This window comes from Triticum urartu, unplaced genomic scaffold (genome assembly GCF_056163025.1).
Source record: "Triticum urartu cultivar PI428250 unplaced genomic scaffold, HENAU_Tu73 scaffold2, whole genome shotgun sequence".
In the NCBI taxonomy this organism is placed as follows: Eukaryota; Viridiplantae; Streptophyta; class Magnoliopsida; order Poales; family Poaceae; genus Triticum; species Triticum urartu.
The window spans coordinates 11,002,667-11,012,455 of record NW_028260368.1 but is presented as its reverse complement, the minus strand read 5'-3'; positions in this window follow the sequence as shown (position 1 = coordinate 11,012,455).

Here is a 9,789-nt window from a genome sequence, read left to right as displayed (position 1 = left end):
ACGGCGAAACATTTATACAAAACACCTATCCCGAGCACACGCAAGGGAACCGTAGACAGGCAAGTGAAATCCAATCCACGAAATAATTTGATCCATGGACGGCACCGTTGTGGTAAAGGTCGTAATTCCAGAGGAATCATTACCGCAAGGCATAGAGGGGGAGGTCATAAGCGCCTATACCGTAAAATAGATTTTCGACGGAATCAAAAAGACATATCTGGTAGAATCGTAACCATAGAATACGACCCTAATCGAAATGCATACATTTGTCTCATACACTATGGGGATGGTGAGAAGAGATATATTTTACATCCCAGAGGGGCTATAATTGGAGATACTATTGTTTCTGGTACAAAAGTTCCTATATCAATGGGAAATGCCCTACCTTTGAGTGCGGTTTGAACTATTGATTTACGTAATTGGAAGTAACCAATTAGGTTTACGACGAAACCTAGAAATCGATCACTGATCCAATTTGACTACCTCTACGGGATAGACCTCAACAGAAAACTGTTGAGTAACGGCAGCAAGTGATTGAGTTCAGTAGTTCCTCATAGAAAATTATTGGCTCTAGAGATATGGTAATATGGAGAAGACAAAATTGTTTGAAGCACGCACAGAACCGGAAGCGCCCCTTGTTTCAAAGAGAGGAGGACGGGTTATTCACATTTAATTTGATGGTCAGAGGCAAATTGAAAGCTAAGCAGTGGTAATTAAGACCCCCGGGGGAAAATAGGGATGTCTCCTACGTTACCCATAATATGTGGAAGTATCGACGTAATTTCATAGAGTCATTCGATCTGAATGCTACATGAAGAACATAAGCCAGATGACGGAACGCAGAGACCTAGGATGTAGAAGATCATAACATGAGCGATTCGGCAGATTTGGATTCCTTTCCTATATATCCACTCATGTGGTACTTCATCATATGATTCATATAAGATCCATCTGTCTAGAGATCGTCATATACATCTAGAAAGCCGTATGCTTTGGAAGAAGCTTGTACAGTTTGGGAAGGGGTTTTTTGAGAGAAAAGAAGAATCTACTTCAACCGATATGCCCTTAGGCACGGCCATGCATAACATAGAAATCACACGTGGAAGGGGTGGGCAATTAGCTAGAGCAGCAGGTGCTGTAGCGAAACTCATTGCAAAAGAGGGTAAATCGGCCACTTTAAGATTACCATCTGGGGAGGTCCGTTTAGTATCCCAAAACTGCTTAGCAACAGTCGGACAAGTGGGTAATGTTGGGGTGAACCAAAAAAGTTTGGGTAGAGCCGGATCTAAGTGTTGGCTAGGTAAACGCCCCGTAGTAAGAGGGGTAGTTATGAACCCTGTGGACCACCCCCATGGGGGCGGTGAAGGGAAAGCTCCCATTGGTAGAAAAAAACCCACAACCCCTTGGGGTTATCCTGCGCTTGGAAGAAGAACTAGGAAAAGGAAAAAATATAGCGATAGTTTTATTCTTCGTCGCCGTAAGTAAATACGTAACTAGGAATATGGAAAATTGCATTTTTGGAATTTGCAATAATGCGATGGGCGAACGACGGGAATTGAACCCGCGCATGGTGGATTCACAATCCACTGCCTTGATCCACTTGGCTACATCCGCCCCTTATCCAGCTAAAGGATTTTTTTCTTTTTTCCATTGATCATTATTCTATTTATTCTGACCTCCGTACTTCGATCGAGATATTGGACATAGAATGCCACTCTTTAAAAAGGAAAAAAGGAGTAATCAGCTGTGACACGAAAAAAAACGAATCCTTTTGTAGCTCATCATTTATTGGCAAAGATAGAAAAGGTCAATATGAAGGAGGAGAAAGAAACAATAGTAACGTGGTCCCGGGCATCTAGCATTCTACCCACAATGGTTGGCCATACAATCGCGATTCATAATGGAAAGGAACATATACCTATTTACATAACAAATCCTATGGTAGGTCGCAAATTGGGGGAATTCGTGCCTACTCGGCATTTCACGAGTTATGAAAATGCAAGAAAGGATACTAAATCTCGTCGTTAACTGAATTCTGAATAGAAAGATTAAGAAGAAAAAAAGATTCAAAATAAAGTAAAGGTAGGCGGGGAATAACCTTATTTATGACAAGTTTCAAACTAGTAAAGTATATCCCTAGGATAAAGAAGAAGAAAAGTGGGCTAAGGAAACTCGCAAGGAAAGTTCCAACCGATCGTCTACTTAAGTTCGAGAGAGTTTTCAAAGCACAAAAACGTATCCCTATGTCTGTTTTCAAAGCACAAAGAGTTCTTGACGAGATTCGCTGGCGTTACTACGAGGAAACTGTTATGATACTGAACCTCATGCCCTATCGAGCATCTTATCCCATCTTAAAGTTGGTTTATTCGGCAGCCGCAAATGCTACTCATTATAGGGATTTCGACAAAGCGAATTTATTTATTACTAAAGCCGAAGTCAGTAGGAGTACTATTATGAAGAAATTCAGACCTCGAGCTCGAGGACGTAGTTTCCCCATAAAAAAAAGCATGTGTCATATAACAATTGTACTAAATATAGTAAAGAAATCTAAATAACCTTTAGATCCATCTAAGATTTCGATTCCCAGTAAAAAAAATATAGAATAGAAAAATATGGGACAAAAAATAAATCCACTCGGTTTCAGACTTGGTACAACCCAAAAACACCATTCCTTTTGGTTCGCACAACCAAAAAATTATTCTGAAGGTCTACAGGAAGATAAAAAAATAAGGGATTGTATCAAGAACTATATACAAAAGAATAGGAAAAAGGGCTCGAATAGAAAAATAGAATCAGACTCAAGTTCCGAAGTAATTACACATAATAGAAAAATGGACTCAGGTTCAAGTTCCGAAGTAATTACACATATAGAAATCCAAAAAGAAATCGATACGATCCACGTCATAATCCATATTGGATTCCCAAATTTATTAAAGAAAAAAGGAGCAATCGAAGAATTAGAGAAAGATCTACAAAAGGAAATTAACTCTGTAAACCAGAGATTTAATATTTCTATCGAAAAAGTTAAAGAACCTTATAGACAGCCTAACATTCTTGCAGAATATATAGCTTTCCAATTAAAAAATAGAGTTTCATTCCGAAAGGCAATGAAAAAAGCCATTGAATTAACTAAAAAAGCAGATATAAGGGGAGTAAAAGTAAAAATTGCGGGTCGTCTCGGAGGAAAAGAAATTGCACGCGCCGAATCTATTAAAAAGGGTAGACTTCCCCTCCAAACAATTCGCGCTAAAATTGATTATTGCTGCTATCCAATTCGGACTATCTATGGAGTATTAGGTGTAAAAATTTGGATATTCGTAGACGAAGAATAAGTAATCTTGTCTTCGGATTCTGTCCATTGATAGAATAAAAAATGACAAGAGACTTTTTTCCTGAAATCCCTGCAAAAGAAGAAATTATACCTCTTTCTATAAGATTTAATGAAAATTGATAAATCATTTAATATAATTGCTATGCTTAGTGTGTGACTCGTTATTTTTTTCTTTTTTTTAAGAAAAAAACTTAGTAATTATAGAAAATTAACTAATAACCAACCTATTGCTTCGTATTGTCGAGATCCTAACTAAGAAACAGTCACTATATGAATAAATACCTCTATCATAACATAAATGAGTAGATGTGTCATATAGTTGTAGCAACTGCAATTTTTTCTCTAAAAAAGAAAAGGGATTCTAGGTTGTGAAGCAAAACTAAAGGGATGTGGATAAAGGGAGGGATGATAGAAAGAAGGAAGAGGAAATAAATAAGATATAGGATTCCACTATGTATGGTCTATGAATTACATCATAAAAGGCAATGTGATAAAGCATCAATATAATAAAAATAATAGAGAATTAAAAATTGTAACTTGAAACAAGAACTACAAATTTAAAGCAATAATAAAGAGCCGCCCGGGTTAATAAAACTGAGAAAATTAACTCGGAAAGAAATTTTTTGGAAGCTCCGTTGCGGGATTCAGACCTAACCATTCAAGGAGAAGCAGTGGGAACGACAGAACCTATGATTCCATAGGATTTTATTGAAAAGAATCCTAACACTTCATTGGGTGGGATGGCGGAACAAACCAAAAAAATTGTCTTATTTGGTAAGTTTATAAATTAACAAATAAGACAGGAAAGAGTAAATATTCGCCCGCGAAATTCTTATTGAATTAGAATACTTTACCGCGATTCAATAAGAGTAAAAATAAGGATTTTTTTAAGAAGGATTACATTATCTATAAATATAGAATTTAGATAAATATACACACACATCTGGATATATTCTAGATCTTCTTTTTTGACTATATATTATATTTTTCTGTTTTAACAAATTCAATATAAAAAAAACCGAACTTTTTCTATTATCTATTAATGTGTATCTATCCGTACCGTAATATTTTGGAATATTATGAATTAGAGAAATTTACATGCTTTCTGATTCCATTCGCGAGGAGCTGGATGAGAAGAAACTCTCATGTCCAGTTTTGCAGTAGAGATGGAACTAAGAAAGAGAACCATCGACTATAACCCCAAAAGAACCAGATTTCGCAAACAACATAGAGGAAGAATGAAAGGAAAATCCTGCCGAGGCAATCGTATTTGTTTTGGTAGATATGCTCTTCAAGCACTTGAACCCGCTTGGATCACGGCGAGACAGATAGAAGCAGGACGAAGAGCAATAACACGATATGCACGTCGTGGTGGAAAAATATGGGTACGTATATTTCCCGACAAACCGGTTACACTAAGACCCACGGAAACACGTATGGGCTCGGGAAAGGGGTCCCCCGAATATTGGGTATCCGTTGTTAAACCTGGTCGTATACTTTATGAAATGGGGGGAGTATCTGAAACTGTAGCTAGAGCAGCTATCTCCATAGCTGCCAGTAAAATGCCCATACGAAGTCAATTTATTCGATTAGAGATATAGAACCCTAAAAGGGGTATGGAAGATAAAAAAAAATGCTCGGTTTTTCTTTCTGGAAAGACAATATTTCTTTCATCCTTTTGCATTGAAATAACAAATTGAAATCAAAATAATATGATTCAACCTCAGACCCTTTTAAATGTAGCAGATAATAGTGGAGCTCGAAAATTGATGTGTATTCGAGTCATAGGAGCTGCTGGTAATCAGCGATATGCTCGTATTGGTGATGTTATTGTTGCTGTAATCAAAGACGCATTGCCCCAAATGCCTCTAGAAAGATCCGAAGTAATTCGAGCTGTAATTGTACGTACATGTAAAGAGTTCAAATGCGAAGACGGTATAATAATCCGCTATGATGACAATGCTGCGGTTATAATTGATCAAAAAGGCAATCCAAAAGGAACTCGAGTTTTTGGCGCGATTGCCGAGGAATTGAGAGAATTGAATTTTACCAAAATAGTTTCATTAGCTCCTGAAGTATTATAAATACTAGTAGGCGAAATTGAGACCAAAGAATTAATTTAGTAGATTGTGTTTTACGTATATGTTTTAAAATCCAAAATGAAAAAAAAAAAAAGAAAACATGTTGATTATAGAAAAATTAGGAGGAACCTAGAATTAGAGTCTTATGGGCAAGGACACTATTGCTGATTTACTAACCTCTATAAGAAATGCGGACATGAATAAAAAAGGAACAGTTCGAGTAGTATCTACAAATATTACCGAAAACATTGTTAAAATACTTCTACGAGAGGGTTTTATTGAAAGTGTTCGGAAACATCAGGAACGTAACAGATATTTCTTGGTTTCAACTTTGCGACATCAAAAGAGAAAGACTATAAAAGGAATATATAGAACAAGAACCTTTTTAAAGCGTATCAGCCGACCCGGCTTACGAATTTATACCAACTATCAAGGAATTCCTAAAGTTTTGGGTGGAATGGGAATTGCTATTCTTTCTACTTCTCGAGGAATAATGACAGATCGAGAAGCTCGACTAAACAGAATTGGGGGAGAAGTCTTATGTTATATATGGTAATCGCCCCGCCTATAGTGCTCGAATTCTATCTCGCCCTTCCTATTTTTAAAATAAAAATAGAAAAATAGGAGAAAAAAAATATGACAGAAAAAAAAAATAGGAGAGAAAAAAAAAACCCGAGAGAAGCAAAAGTAACTTTCGAAGGTTTAGTTACGGAAGCCCTACCCAATGGAATGTTCCGCGTTCGGCTAGAGAATGACACCATCATCCTAGGCTATATTTCAGGAAAGATACGGTCTAGTTCTATACGAATACTGATGGGGGATAGGGTCAAAATTGAAGTAAGTCGTTATGATTCAAGCAAGGGACGTATAATTTATAGACTTCCCCATAAGGATTCGAAGCGTATCGAAGACTCGAAGGATAGCGAAGATTTGAAGGATAGCGAAGATTTGAAGGATACCAAAGATTCAAAGGATTAGGTTTTTCTTTTTTTTTCTAGGGTAATAAATTCTAAGTTCTAAAATTCAAGCGAAGAGACTTATTTTTTCCAAAAGATTAGATTCATAGTTTAAAAAAGGATACGGAAATATGAAAATAAGAGCTTCCGTTCGTAAAATTTGTACAAAATGTCGACTGATTCGTAGGCGTGGACGAATTAGAGTCATTTGCTCTAATCCGAAGCATAAACAAAGACAGGGGTAATCTTTCGAAAAAGAACTTTACTTTCTAAAAAGTAAAAAAAAGTACCCGCGGAAATGTTCCAATTCCAAATAAAATAATTTCATTTAAAATAATTAAAGTAAAGGGTTTATTTTACCCTGAAACGGATATCTTTGTATCTTTTTTTCTTTTTTTTATTTCTAACTCATATTTATGAGATAATAAAATATGGCAAAAGCTATACCAAAAATTGGTTCACGTAAGAAAGTGCGTATTGGTTTACGTAGGAATGCACGTTTTAGTTTACGGAAGAGTGCACGTAGAATAACAAAAGGGGTTATTCATGTTCAAGCTAGTTTCAACAATACCATTATAACTGTTACAGACCCACAAGGTCGGGTGGTTTTTTGGTCCTCGGCCGGTACTTGTGGATTCAAAAGCTCAAGAAAAGCATCACCCTATGCTGGTCAAAGAACAGCAGTAGATGCTATTCGTACAGTAGGTTTGCAACGAGCAGAAGTTATGGTAAAGGGCGCTGGTAGTGGAAGAGATGCCGCATTACGAGCCATTGCTAAAAGTGGTGTGCGATTAAGTTGTATACGCGATGTAACACCTATGCCGCATAATGGATGTCGACCGCCTAAAAAAAGACGTCTGTAAAAGAATTAACCCGCTTTCAACTTTCATTTCAAGAGAAATAAACGATTCAATGATAAAATAATAATACTAGTCTATTATGGTTCGAGAGGAGGTAGCAGGATCCACTCAAACACTACAGTGGAAGTGTGTTGAATCAAGAGTAGATAGTAAGCGCCTTTATTATGGTCGTTTCATTCTGTCCCCGCTTAGAAAAGGTCAAGCGGACACCGTCGGTATTGCCTTGCGAAGAGCTTTACTTGGAGAAATAGAAGGAACATGTATCACACGTGCAAAATTTGGGAGCGTGCCGCACGAGTATTCTACAATAGCAGGTATTGAAGAATCCGTACAAGAAATTTTACTAAATTTGAAAGAAATTGTATTGAGAAGTAATCTCTATGGAGTTAGAGACGCATCCATTTGCGTCAAAGGTCCTAGATACATAACTGCTCAAGATATCATCTTACCGCCTTCCGTAGAAATCGTTGATACGGCACAACCTATAGCTAACTTGACAGAGCCCATTGATTTCTGTATTGATTTACAGATCAAGAGAGATCGTGGATATCAGACAGAACTCAGAAAGAACTATCAAGATGGAAGTTATCCTATAGATGCTGTATCCATGCCTGTTCGAAATGTGAATTATAGTATTTTTTCTTGTGGGAATGGAAATGAAAAACACGAGATACTTTTTCTAGAAATATGGACTAATGGAAGTTTAACCCCTAAGGAAGCACTTTATGAGGCTTCTCGTAATTTGATTGATTTATTTCTTCCTTTTCTACACGCGGAGGAAGAGGGCGCTAGTTTCGAAGAAAATAAAAACAGGTTTACTCCACCCCTTTTTACTTTTCAAAAAAGATTAACTAATCTAAAGAAAAACAAAAAAGGAATTCCATTGAATTGTATTTTTATTGATCAATTAGAATTGACTTCTAGAACGTATAATTGTCTAAAAAGGGCCAATATACATACACTATTGGACCTTTTGAGTAAGACTGAAGAAGATCTTCTGAGAATTGACAGTTTTCGTATGGAAGATAGAAAACATATATGGGACACTCTAGAGAAGCATCTCCCAATTGATTTACTTAAGAATAAACTCTCGTTTTAAATCCATTGCAATTTTTTTTCTTCTTCTTTTTCGAGTTAGAATAAAAAGAAAACAATTTAGCATCTTTGGTACAATCTATATTTTCGCGAAATGGATCATAATAAAATGGATTTTAGGTATCTAGGGAAGATTCACTTGGAAGTAACTATTTCCTAGATACCTATGGTACTTCACGGTTGAATGAATCAAAAAATATCTAAAAAAGACCTAAAGTTAATGATTTATCAATGGGTAATGTTGCTCCAATACCTAACCAAAGAGCTACTACAGTACCGATTAAAAAAACGGTCGTAGCTACTGGGCGGCGAAATGGATTTTGGAATTTATTGACATTCTCTAGAAAAGGTACTGTCAATAAGCCTGTTGGCACAGAAACCATTAAAAGAACGCCCAATAACTTATTGGGTACCGTACGGAGTATTTGAAACACGGGAAAGAAGTACCACTCGGGTAATATTTCCAGAGGAGTTGCAAACGGATCTGCCGGTTCACCAATCATTGATGGCTCGAGAACCGCTAAACCTACATTACATGCAATAGTACCTAGAATTACTACTGGAAAAATATATAAAAGATCGTTGGGCCATGCGGGTTCCCCGTAATAATTATGTCCCATCCCTTTAGCTAATTTAGCTCTTAATACAGGATCATTTAAGTCTGGTTTCTTTGTTATTGGGATAGGTGAACTCTTTAGGATCCATCCCCCAAAGGAACCGGACATGAGAATTTATCATCATCCGGCTCGAGCAAGAGTGAAAGAAATAAGACCGCGGAAGATCCTTAATAGAATTAAGGTTTATAATGACTCAATGACTCTAGGCAAGAAAAGCTTTATCAGATTCTCTTTTCCGAAGTTGCACCTACAACTACTCATTGAAAATAATCCTATTCTTATGGGTAAATGCTCAATATCCAAGTGGGCTTACAAATTTGATCATGATCAATTGCTTTGTGGATTGTCTCATGTCTCTTGATTAGTTGGTATTTATCCCCTCAATATCGCAAGTTTCTTACCTCCAAACAAAATATTTACTTGTTACTAATAAAAAATCAAAAAGTTTAGCCTACATTCTTCCTTAGATCCCTTCTTTTACTCCGATAGTATTGCGGATCACAATCGATGCAAAGAAAATGAATGCATTTCCATACTATAATAAAAAGGTAAGTGTAATAAATAGAGAACTGGATCATGTCACATGACTTATTCCATTTCTACTCTATGGGATCTTACGGAGCCTGTTCATGGATGACATGGTTGCGGTATGATCATAGAAGATATTCTCCTCAAGTGAACCAGCCTATCCTTCCTAGGTAGGGGACTTACATGTTGATTGGATGCGGAGACACCTTTGGTTGTGAATTCTAATGTGGCAGATCCAATTCTTTATCTGCATGGCCAAATCAATAATTCAAGTCACACACTCCCATAATCCGCCTTTTTTCTTTCGTAAAATTAACTTCA